Below are 13228 nucleotides of genomic sequence, written 5' to 3'. Positions count from 1 at the left end.
TCCCAAATGTAACTCTATTCAGCTAATCCATCCCAGTGGCTCTCCTATACCGAATGTCGTTTGCCCATCTGTACTTAAGTGTTTTCTGTAAAAATTTTGTAACCTCTTCTAGTAATTTGCCTCCTTGTGAGGCCAACTATGTGTACCTGCCAACGAATCCCATTATGAATCCACATGGCATTGCCAAAATAACAATCGTTGAAAGTGTCAAGTCCCGGCTCTGACCTTATTACTGCTAAGTTCCTAAAGAGCACTGTTTTGTATTCGTCTATCATTCTGGCTGTAATAAAGAAGAAGAGCACAAGGACAAGGCCAGGCAGATTGTCTTTCCATGCCTGAATTGCACCCAGTGGGCCAGCTGGATTGCCAGTGCTTAGCACGAGTGTTAGCCATTCAGGCAACCAGCTGTTCCTGCTCTGCGTCACCTGCCTTCTCGGTTAAGAACAGACGCTACCATGTGAATTGTTCAATACACCCCATTACAATTGGTGGAGATACAGGGTATTCAAGAACATCTACAACCTGGAACTTCGGTCTTGGACTCTGCCTCCCGTCATGCCTGACCCTCCCCAGCCGATGTTGCCACCACCCTCCGCTGCCTGCTCTGGTGCTGTCCCGCAACGCCATCCAGCGGTTTTCAGCGGTACGGATGAGCAGGACGTCAATGACTGGTTGTCTATCTACGAACGGGTGAACTTGCACAATCGATGGGACGATACCGCCAAGTTAAATGCCGTCATCTTCTACCTTCTGGGAGTGGCTCACCTGTGGTTTAAAAATCACGAAGCCGACTTTCAGTCCTGGTCCGCGTTCAAGACCAGTTCCTCTGAAGTTTTCGGTCACCCTGCCGTCCACAAGTTGCACACCGAGCAGCGGTTACGAGAGCGAGCGCAACAACCCGGCGAAGCATTCACCTGTTATATAGAAGAGGTTCTCGACCTATGCAAACGTGTGGATGCTTCTATGCCCGAAAATGACAAATTGAAGCACATTTTGAAGGGCATCGCCGATGACATTTTCCAAATGTTGATCGCCAAGAGTCCGCGCACCGTAGCAGAGCTCATAAACTTGTGCCAAAGCTATGACGAGTTGAGGAGGCAGCGTGATTTGACGAGGCTCCCTCAGTCGCTGACGAGGCCCTCTCTTCCATGACAGTCTTCTCTGATCGCTCCCCCCTGCTCATACAAATCCAAGCTTTCGTGAGGGAGGAAATTGCATGTCAGCTTTCTCTACTGCCCTTCGCTGAGCTACCCCAACAGCAGCCGCTGCCGCAACAGTCTCCTAGGCAGCTCGCCCCTATGCTCCGGCGGGTTATTGAAGACCAAGTTGCTGCGGCTCTACCAATGCAGCATCAGCAGTACCCTGTCGCCGCACCACCTACTTATGCATCCGTCGCCGTGCAGCCTTCTCGTCAACCACTCATTGCGCTACATCCACGGCCGCTACCACCCGTTCATCATCCCGTTCATCGACCTGCTCCTGCGTTTGCTAATCCTTGGTGCACGCAAGACAACAGGCCCATATGTTATGCTTGCGGTATTCCTGGCCATGTTGCACAACTCTGCCGCCGCCACATGCTGTACTCTGATGGGTTTGTGCAGTCGCCTTCCTACACAGACTCTCAGGTGAGGTGACAGTGGAAAAGGCCGTGTTTTTCACTGCAAACAGTGCCAGTACTATGCACTCGAAGACGTTCGTGCTGGGTAAGTAGGTGGCTAGCGCATCAGTGGCAACTACTCAAGATGCTCTACCCACTCTGCAGGAAGCACATTATATGCATATCTGCAAAGGTGCAGCGTCACGGGATGAAAGCTGCCTAACTACCAGCTTAACAATGACATTGCAAGGCCAAAATAAGCTCGAGGCAACAGCAGTTTATAGCATTAACTGCCAAGGCAAGACAACAAAAGAAGGAATGGCTTGCGTCATTTGCAAATATCTAAGAAAAGCCCTCGTTAAGCAGCAGTGGCGCCTTAAAAGGCGTCATGGTCGGAACCAAAGTAGCAATAATGCTAGCTCGCGGTGGCGCAGCAGTGTTTTGAAAAAGCTGCAAGCATGTACCAATAAAAACCACCCGCTTTTATTGAAGGTAGACAAGCTTGCCTTGGACCTTCAGAAAATCAAAAGCGACTGTGCTGCAACAGCTGAAAGGTTAAGCTTTTTGTCGCCAAAGCAGCAGCTCGCTGTAAGGCAGTGCTTCGAGGCATCAAGAAGGAAGAGCCCGTGGGGCATGAGGCACGACAAAGAATGAATCCTTGAAAGCATCTTGCTCAAAGTGAGAAGCCCGAAGCTGTATCAGTATATGCCGAGGCAGAACATTTTGGTACTCCCGAGTGAAACAACCTGCGTAAATACACTGCTCAGTGCAGTAAAGTACAGTATGGCTACGGGTTCAATGAGAAAATGTGAGTGTGTTGGGAAAAAAGGTTGCCCACCTGGATGTGTTCCACCGACACAGCGGAATAGGCGTGGATGAAATGAAGCTAGCTGAACATCTGTCAGTGACCACAGGCGCGAAGATTGAAGGTTTTGTGGATCTGGGCCCGTACACCCCCCCCTCCCCCCCCCAAAAAAAAAGCACTGCCATGCACTCAAGGCCTTGTTGTGGTGTTTGTGCCACTGGTTGGCAGCTGGACTCAGGTTATTGGTGTTTTGGGGAGCAACGAGAACGTGAAAGGGGACCTGTTGGCCAAAATTGTGCTTGAGTCCACAATTTTAGCAGAAAGGGCTGGCCTCTTTGTGGACTTCGTAACGTGTGATGCAGTGGCCTGGAACAGGAAAAGGTAGTGCATTCGAGCGTCTTCGAAGGAAGTGGTCTGCAAGAAGCCACATCCTGTTGACAGCAGTCGGTTCTTACATTTTCTTTGATTTTCCTCACCTCGTCAAAAACGTGCGAAACAGGCTCCTCACAACTTTTGACATCCCTGATGGTGCAGTTTCAATGCACTTTTCAAGAGAAGCTCTCAAAGTGGATAGCAATGCTGTCACAATGAAAGCAATGCCTGGAATAACCAGCGTTCATGTATTCCCCAACAATTTCTAAAAAATGCGGGCAAGCTATGCATTCCAGTTGTTTGGGCATGGTCCTTTGCGGGCATTCTCTCTTTGCCGTACTCAGTTGGAAAGGAGCTGTGTAAAATTGAAGCGACAGAGAAGTTCCTCATGAGAACGAAGTCGCTGATTGCTGCGATGACTGCAAAGTACACAGCCAAAGCTCTCCGACTCCATTCTGCAGGTGAAGAAACTGTTAAGGAATGCTCAGTTTCCTGGACGTCTGGGAGCGCTATGCTGATAAGAAGTCCACAGCAGAAGGCATAAGAGTTACTCTCACAAGTACTCTTAAGCTCCTTTGCTATTTGCATGACCAAGTTGGCTTTAGCTACTTGTTGACATCCCGGCTGAGCCAGGATAAAGTGGAAAACTTTTTTGGAATTGTTAGACTCTCATCTGGCAGCAACTCACACCTGACGCCACAGCAGTTTCTGCTAACTTTTCACTGTCTCTCTTTCTATAACTTGGCGCACAGTGTTGCAGGCGGGAATGCAGAGGGAGATGTCATCAGTTCTCTTCTTGATGTTGGGGACTGGGAAGAAACTTCAAAGCAACAGCTGATTGACCAGATGAAGCTTTGCACAGGAAAATGAGCGGTAGGTTCGAGTTTACATGGCAATGAAGCAGTGGAACATGAGTACCATGTCCAGAGGAGCGACTCAAGGCTTATATATTACATTTCCGGATATGTGGCGAAAAAGTTTGTGCTACCCGCCAAATGCTGTGCATGTAATGACAGCCTCTTACTTCCAATAGAAGAAGGGCGCCACTTGCATGCTGTAGAATTTGTGCACCACAATGATGAAGGAGGTTTGCTCTACCCCTCAGTGGAACTGTTCCATTTTATCACAAGGCTTGAAGACATCTTCACAAATTGCTTTGGTGCACAAAAAGTTCATCGGGAAAGTGTAATGGACATCCTGCACATGATTCATTGTGCCGCTCCCTTGAAGGTGGGATGCAGAGCTCATGCAGAGAGCCTGACTGCTCGCATAGACAGCTTTTATGTCACCGTATGGGTCCATTTTTTTATCAAAGGTTTGAACAAAGCACATATGCTGCCAAAAAGAAAGACAGCACAGCACCTGAAGCTAAGCAGACTGACTCAGCTCAATTTCTACACTGCTTGTTACATGCATTAAAGCTCTCAGGATTATCCTTGTGCTATTGCAGAGCACCTGCAATAAAATCGTATGGGACAAAGAAAGCAGTTTCGAAGTCGTTCTTCCTTCTTTTTTTCTGTGCGTCATATTTCGCCTTGCATAGCACATGCTTTAAATATGAAATGCTTACTCGTGTAAATATCCAAAAAGCCTTAATCGGCTGGATTTCTGTGCATGTGCACCCTCGTAGATACTGTAAACAAGGTGTCTTTTGCAATCACGAACATCATGCAAACATTTGGTCCCGCGATTAAGTATTGCTTCGCAAAATTTAGCACTAGCAAATTATTCCAGTACTGCCATGTAGCACGATCTGGCGACTAAGCGTGAAAAATAAAACAATTTGCAGTGCATAGACTGTCCTTCGTCTGCTACTGGCTTTGCTTTGCAAGACACGCCTGAAATCTTATGGCCAGCTCAAACACCTCTACACACATAAAGTACCCAAAAAATAAGTGCAAACCCAAGCTGAATTACGTTAAAACAGCGGCTGTACATAACCAAACATGCTTTGTATTTCTGTGTGCCACATACGCTGCAGAGGCGAACCAGGGCGAGCTTTCAAGAGCGGTCGATTGCAGCGCCGCCGCTGCAGGTGCGACTGCGCGGGTCAGCGGAGAGGTGCGGTCGTGCCACTGGAAAGTATTCTAGTACACTGTACCAGAGGGGATGCAGATAGAACTGTAGAGAGAAGAAGGAGAGGGAGGAGGAGAGGCAGTAGGGGGGGTAGGTGACGTGAAAATGCTAGGAAATACCTCTAGTATACAACAGCGGTTGCGGTGAAACAGAATAAGCTTAAGTTCAAGGTACGGTACAGTACATTGCTGCTATTTCTGAAAAATAAATGCCATGCAAATATGTCAAGCGGGCAACTTACGCAGAGTGTGCAGAAGCAGAGCCACATTAATTAAATCGCACCGCAGGGTCCAGGAGACACTACGGAAGCAGTCGACCAACAAACCAACACTTCTGTGCCCGCCACCTTAGCTTTGTGGCTATGGCATTGCTAGATGTCATGGATTTGATCCAAATCGCGACAGCCGCATTTCGACAGGGGCGAAATAAAAAACGCACGTGCACTTAGATTTTGGGACACGTTAAAGGACATCACGGTGTCAAAACTAGTCCGAAGTCCGCCACTACGGCGAGCCTCATAATCTGAGCGTGGTTTTGGCACGTACAGCCCCATAATCCAATCCAAGTTTAATACTTCTGCCAGAATGCGATGTGCCATGTGAGGCAATGACAACGCTCAACCCTCTCAGAGGTTATAAAATATGGCGCACAACGCCTCAAGCAAACACCTCTCCCTGTGTGTTCTGTGTACTACACAGACAAACAGCAGTGATCACGCAAGGTAACGTTTAACATCAACTCACCACTTTCGTGTTAGCCTAAATGTTGAAGAAATTAAGCTCTAGCCGTCAACATCACCGCTAATTATCGTCAATCAAAGCATCCAGCACGGAAAGCTTCGCTTACATCGATTCCCACAGTGCGTGGGATCTGCATAATTTTTGTTAATTGAGTTAGTCAGGCCTCACAGGTCACGTATGATAACAGAGAAGTATGCTGCTGTCAACCTCACCACCGCAGTTGCCTATTTATAGATTCCTCCGTTGCGCCTGCTGCACATTTTTTTTTAAGAGACAGTGACGCAATGGAGCATTTGACATCTGTGTGAGTCGGGCCTAACGAGGACTGTGTGAGCAGCATTCCAGGCAAGTTGGTAATCCATTGCTTAAATGATATTGCGCGACATAAAAACGACACGAACGTCCGTGTCGTTTTTATGTCGCGCAATATCATTTAAGCAGAGGACTGTGTGTGTCGGCTGTAAAGGTCTGCATAAATAATGTCTCCAGCACGTGGTTTTTGGTGAGTCACCTAGGTACCTAAACTATGGCTTATTGAAAAGTGAAAGTTCTGCCATGATAAGAGGCATGATCAAAAAAATTATTGGGTTTTAAGTGCTAAAACCACAATCTGATTATGAGGCACACCATAGTGAGGGACTCTGGAATAATTTGGACCTCCAGGGCTTCTTTAATGTGCCTTTAAATCTAAGTACACAAAGTTTTTGCATTTTGCCCCCATCGCAATGCAGCCGCCACGGCCAGGATTTGATCCGACGGCCTCGTGCTTAGCAGCCCAACACCATAGCCACTAAGCAACCACAGCAGGTAAGTTGCATGCCTGAACAAGCATTGAAGACAGTGGTGGGAAGAACTCCGTCAGCCTGCCTTGAACCTCTATCACAGGCAGCCACAAGTCATGAGCGAAGACTCCCGCTAGAGGCGCTGGTATTGTCTTCCTGAGGAGACCGTGCCGGTTGGAGCTCGAGTTGCCCGCATGCACTTTACCATGTCGTTCTTGGTGCTATGAGCCAGCGCGCTTCTCATGTTTTCCCAAGTGAAGCTACTGAAAGTGCCGAGCGTGGCCGTTTCTCTGTTCAATGCTGCCCTGTTGTCAGCTTTTGGGTAATGGAAGAGAAGAAGAAGAAAAGCAATACGCATTTTAAGCGCCCAGATGCAAGAGCGGGTATCCTGGTTTTCGGAAAATGGCCGCACATTGTCTCTTTTTGGAGTGCTTAAAGACAATGACCGGCGGAAACAATGGGAGAGGAATGTTCACCGCAAAGATAAGCCACTCTCTGAGACTTCAACTGTGTGTGAAAGGCAGATAGAAGCACATTTTATTTTATGCGACTATGTTCACTTGATCAACGGTGAGGAAGTAAGGATTCGTCTATGTAAACCGGCGCTGACCAACGACGCGGTGCCCCCACTCCTGCCCAATTTGCCATCCTACCTCTCAAAGGAAATGCGTCAGAGAAGAGCAGAGAGAAAACGTATTGCACTGTGCCTAGCTGCACATACGTCTCGTCGTGACGTTCATGATTCATCATCCCAAGATGATGATGTGGATGGCAACGACAGCCTGGATGTGACAGTGCCCCAGCATGATCTTAAAACTATCGTAAACAGTGTGATTGTACCGAACAGGTGGGCACGACTTGATGCAGTAGACTTCGATGGAGTTTTGTTTGCCACGACAAATGTGAGACAAAATCTATTTGCTCTTTTTCACCAAAGAGTGCAGATGTTTACGACTGACTGCGCAAACACAGTTACCGCCCGCCTATACTTTCGCAGAAAAGGGAGCAAGGAAGTTATATTAAGATGGATAAAGGAGGCAGACGAGACTTTTGAAGACTCGGATACTGCTATTCTCTGCAAGGGTGCCATGGACCAAGCAGAGTTTGACGACTACAGCAAGGACATCACATGCCACCTCAAGCACTCCGTTGACATTGCACAAGGCACTGTGGTCAGCAGATTTTGCTTGGGAATAGTAATCAAAAAAAGGTAAGCACTCAACTTGTTCTGCAACAGTGCGCTATTAGATTTTTTTTTTCATGTGGGATAAAACATCCCTTGAGACATGGAAAAAAAAAGCCAAATCAGCTTCACTTGTACACTGGCTTGCATGTTATATTACGTAGCTACAAACTTGAGATATCTTCAAGGCCCTTAAGTTTCAGCAATCCCGAAGAATACTATATCATAAAACCATCGTACCTATCGAAGTACAAACTAAATGCTTAATTGAGAAATGCTATCACGCACAGTTTACAGCACCTACAGGGAACTATCCATTTGGATTCACCCTATCTAACGTGTTATTACAAATTAATAAAGGTAACAGCAGCCCACAACAGGAAAGCACAAGTGAAATAGGTGTTTTGTCTGTGAGAATAATGTTGGACTGCCACGAGCAAAATATAAAAATTTGGCTCATGTGACCGTTTATTTTCACATACTGTAACAGGTATTGAATAAACATTGCTCTGAAAATGAGGATGACCAGCCTGACCCTTTTTTTGTGTGTGTGTTTTAGGTGCCACCAGTGTAGCGTGGCGCTATCTAAGGAAAAGCCTACAGACAAGAAGTCCCGGCTCAAGACAAAAAAGCCTCTGAAGAGCAACATTCCTAAGTACCTGAAGCTGGCTCGGCAAAGGAGAAAGCGCCTGGCCACACGTGCCAGAACACTTCAACAGATGGTTTGTGAGATGAAAAATGCAAATTCAAAAATCACTGAAGAAGCCCTCAAGAGCAAACTTGAAACATCATCATCAAAGCAAGAAGAGGCTGCTAATCATATGTTTGCAGCAGCTAAACGTAAAGGTATGCAGGGAATGACGTACACAAAGAGCTTATACACAAAGTGTTTATAAACAGCTCCAAAATTGCATAACTGTGCAAACTCGGCCTTAAAGCCTGAAATCGATAGAATAAAATTTGTTCCTTGTGAGCAAATAAGGATGTGTGGCTTGGATAGGCTGAACATGTGCAGTTTTGGCTTGGCATAAAGGTTATTAACAGAGAGGTTATTAATCAATTAACTTCTACAGTGGTGACCAAAATAGAAAAGCGGCAATAGGAAAGAAAATAACATTTGTGTGCAGTGGTGTGAGAGTTTATGTGGGTAGAAGTGCAGTGTGTAAACAGGGTTTATTTTAGGCAGAAATACAGATAAATATTGCACTGATGTTGCACTGAGACAGATTATCTTGACAGGAAGCAATAGCCTGCACTTTTATTTGCAGAGATTTTGCCATACAGTTTGCCAACACTTCCATGGCTGTCACACTATCGCATACATCGGCAAAGCCAGATGGCGGCGTAGTGTGTTTTCAGGTGGTGGATAGGGAAACACTGCATGTGGTAAATGTCATTTATAGAATGCGGCCATTTATGTCTATTCACCAGCAGGCATATCTGTATTTTATGACTATGCACAAGTTTATTGTTGACAGATACCGTATGTTGTGCATAATGTAAAGTATATCCTTGCATTCATGCTGGACGGCAACAATATTCTTCAGTTCTAACCCCCCCCCCCTCCACCCCTCTACTCTAGGTCTTTGTCCAGAGAAGGAATGCCTACTGCTTGAGTGCCCATGACAGAGTCGATGCTGCTTTAAGCTTCAACAATTCTTGTGCCAGTTACAGCTATGCAAGCCAATATTTGCACTAAGAAAATGTTACTTAGCTCCTTAGATTTTTCAAGTAAAGTACTTTACCAGCAAAACTATGCCCGGGGGCTATCCCCTTTCCAGTTTTCTTTAGCATTTACAACACTTACTCAGACCATAAATGCTGATTCCAAGCACCCACATAGGCCGGACATCTTCTGCAAAGTTCCAATTCTCGTGCAGTATGCGCTAGGAAGCACCTTTTTAATGCTTTCCATGCCACACTATTACCCTGATGGGGGTGAAATGCAAAAACACCTATGTACTGTACATTTGGTGCACATTAAAGATACCCAGGTGGCCAGAATTGATGAAGGGTTCCCCACTACGGCATGCCTCATAATTATATTGTGGTTTTGGAAAAACAAAACCTGAATTTTTCATTCTGACCAAAAGTGGCCGAAGTATTTTTAAAACCCCAGTTGGCAACATGTTTTAGCTTCTCATAAAGAATAAATTTGCTTCTGTTTGCGCTGTCCCATAGATTATGTGTTGCCACGGATCAAAGTGCGCGCAGGCATAGCATGCCTACTGTAGCGCGTCAGTGCAGGTTGAGTTGTGCGTGCGCAATTGTTGCAGCGTTCCTGAAGGTGATGGTGGGCTTATGTGTTGCAATCGGGTGTACCAATCGCATGAAGAAGCCGCCAGGAATAACATTTCACGTGCAAGTACACCGAACACATTGTGTGACTTGCTCCCTTATGTGTTTTATGCATCAGACCGTACGAGCACATGAAGGCGTCGTTAAAGACATGCCTTGGAGATGCATATTGCACATGGACCTTTTTTTGCGAATCACAGGTTTCTCAAGGATGACACCCAGCATGGAGTCTGGGAGCGTGCAGTGTGGCGAGTTGGTAGGGAACCCAAGAAAGCCGACGTTCTGTGCTCTGTTCCTTTCGAAGCCAGCTGCTTCGACAACAGGTCAAACAACAAGGCTGCGAGCAGGCAGTATTCCCACCATATTTCTGGAGTTCCCAGCCCATCTTCAGCAGTCAGTAAGTAAAAATAGTATTTTAATAGATTTAGATTTAATAGATTTAAAAATAGATTAAACCAGCCTTACAGCTGCCCATTACTGTGCTTTTTGTGATGAAATGTTGATGTTTCTATATAATTTTTCTTTTCTGGTCACACATTTCTGGTAATAAATTTTTTTCGTATTCTGCTTGGAAAAAATGTTGATTGGGACAACTACCACTGAAACGAGAAATTCTTCCTCCAAACTTTGATATATACTCTTTAGTATTAACCATGTTCTTTTTAAAGGAAAAAAAATATTTGCTACACTACTGAAACTACTACTTTTCTCGCGATCAGGAAAGTGTTAGTTACTCTACATGGATGTGGATGTGGAGAGAGCAAGCGATATAACGAATTCTAACATACTCTCTTCCTGACAGCAAAAACGAAAGCGAGCTCCTCCTAAGTCCTGGGCAGTGCCTCCATCAGCTGTGCCTGATGTTAGCAAACAAGAACCAGACATCATTTCAGAGCCCTCTTCTCCTACAAGAGTTTTAAAAGCAAAAGGCACAACAGTCAGCTGATGAGGTTCTACAGTTGAAGAAAGAAGTTATAACGTTGCAGCAGTCGAAACAAAGGTTAACAAAGCGTTGTGGTGATTCAAACGACTTTATAGAGGAGCTGAAGAAGCAAAACCTGCTGTCTGATAAAGGCTTTGAGGTTTTTCAAGCTACACATGCAACTAATATTCAGCAGCTTCTTGCACAGCCCTTGCATGAGTCCATGAAAAAACAAACCTGAAGTATCTTCCTGAACTTCGTGTGTTTGCCCTAACGCTGCATTACTCCTCCCCAGCTGCATATGAGTATGTGCAACCTAAGTTCAACAATGCTTTGCCATCTCAACGCACGCTGCGTGAATGGTACAAGTCCGTTAATGGCCAACCAGGTTTTACTTCTGAAGCCTTTGCCTTCCTGAATATAGCACAGAGCCAAGGGAAGCCACTGCTTGCTGCACTAACGATTGACGACATGGCTATTAATACGCATGTGCAGCTTGTAGGCAATAAAGTGTTTGGTTATGTGGACGTGGGAATAGAAACCACGGGCGACAGCTTACCGGAAGCCACGAACGCTTGCGTTTTTATGCTTATGGGCATGAATACGAGGTTGAAATTGCCTCTTGCTTATTTCATCTTTCCCTTTTAGGATCTGAGAGAGCTGATCTTGCAAGAGAATGTCTGTCCAGAGTGTTATCATTGGGCATATAAATAGGGTCACCGACCTTTGATGGAGCAGCATCAAACTTTTTTATGGCTAAATATTTTGCAGCTGAGCTGAACTGCCATTCGAGGGCTTTCAACACCAGTTTCCAGTGCACAGAAGAATGTGCGAGTAGAGTATTTATCATACTGGATATCCAGCCTGTCATATGATTAAGTTGGTATGGAACTGCTTAGGATCGGTCACTTGCCTCATACACCCAAATGGCTCAAAGGTGAAATCGCTATGTACTGAAGAACTAGAAGCACTGCAACGACAAGAAGGACTTCACCTTGGCAACAAACTATCAAAACTTCACATTGAATGCACGAACCAAAAGATGAAAGTTAAATTGGCCGTTCAAACCATGAGTTCATCCATTGCAGATGCACTTGACTTCTGCGTCTTCACGTTAAATTGGCACAGTTCTACGGCGCTGTCACAGAGTGCATGCCTGCGCCCCTCTCAAGATGGCCGCCATTGTCGCAGCAGCAGCAACGCCGCTAGCACGGCGATGGGGAAGAGAGCTTCCCATTGTCTCTGAGCTCGCTGGACTGGTTGGTGACGCAGGTCGCCTGAGCGCGACGGAGGGACGAGGCGGCTCGGCGAGCGGCAGAGCGGTTTGGAAGACGGAGCAGCGTGGTCGTGCACCGGGAGACAGCTGAAGATGTGGTCAGCAGGCTGAAACCTCCAGGCCGAAGTCTTCGCCGTTCGATCGACAGATGGTGCAAGTCCGTCAAGATCTTCGGCAGCGAGGTACCGGCAGCCCGACGCTCTTCAGATCGGGATCTCGGCAAGCACGCCACAGATAAGCCTCGTGTTCCAGCCCGCTCTCAGAACTTTCCACCGGACTGTATTTTTGTAATCGCGTTTAATCTTTCGTTTAATTATCCATCGAGTGTTGATTCTTATATGTCCCGTTAGCTTAGTCTTGGCCGCGTTTATTGTCGCGTATATTTTGTATTTGTGTCGCGTATTTTATTTGTTTTTCGCGAGTCTTAGGGGCTCCCACGTGGTGGGCTTAGTGTCGCGCGAGTGGCGTCAGGGCGTGCGTTGTGTGACCCGCACGCCTTCCGCGAACTAGGCCCCACTGCTTGTGATTTGTATGTTTCTTTTTTTTTTCTGCTATGTCTGGCACATGAGTTCATTTTATTAAATTGAGTGTGTGTGTTGTACGACGTCGCCCTCTGTCTCATGCCTCTGGTTCACAGTCGATCAGGCGTGGACCTTATCGCCGGTCAGCAGTCGAACCCTCAATAAATGCACGCGGGGTGGGTTTGTTGTTGCCCCATCCCCTCCGGTTCGGAGAGCGCGAATGACCTCACTACCAATCTTTGACAGGCACACATGCTACAGCAGAGTTCAGTCGTATTTTTGACCACTTTTTTCACATTCTGAACTCTAGGAATCCTCTAGCATGGTCCTATAAAGCCCCCCTTCGCAAAGAGAATGCAGCCACTTGGAAGGCATTTTTTCACACAGCTGAAGCATACATAAGAGGGCTGAAGGATGTAATGGGGCGACTGGTGATTGAAGGACCGAAGGAAACTGGATTTATAGGCCTGCTAATTTGCATGCAAAGCATTACACCTCTTTTCAACTGGTGGCCACTGGGAAGCTGAGGTACCTGCTGACACAATATGCTACAGGACCATTTGGATTTGGAGACCTTCTTTGGCTGCGTGCGAGGAAGGGGTGGTTACAATAACAACTCCACTGCCTCTCAGTTCACAGCTTCATACAAAAGGCTC

The sequence above is a fragment of the Dermacentor andersoni genome, chromosome 8 (assembly GCF_023375885.2).
Source record: "Dermacentor andersoni chromosome 8, qqDerAnde1_hic_scaffold, whole genome shotgun sequence".
Lineage (NCBI taxonomy): Eukaryota > Metazoa > Arthropoda > Arachnida > Ixodida > Ixodidae > Dermacentor > Dermacentor andersoni.
This window is presented reverse-complemented; position numbering follows the sequence as displayed.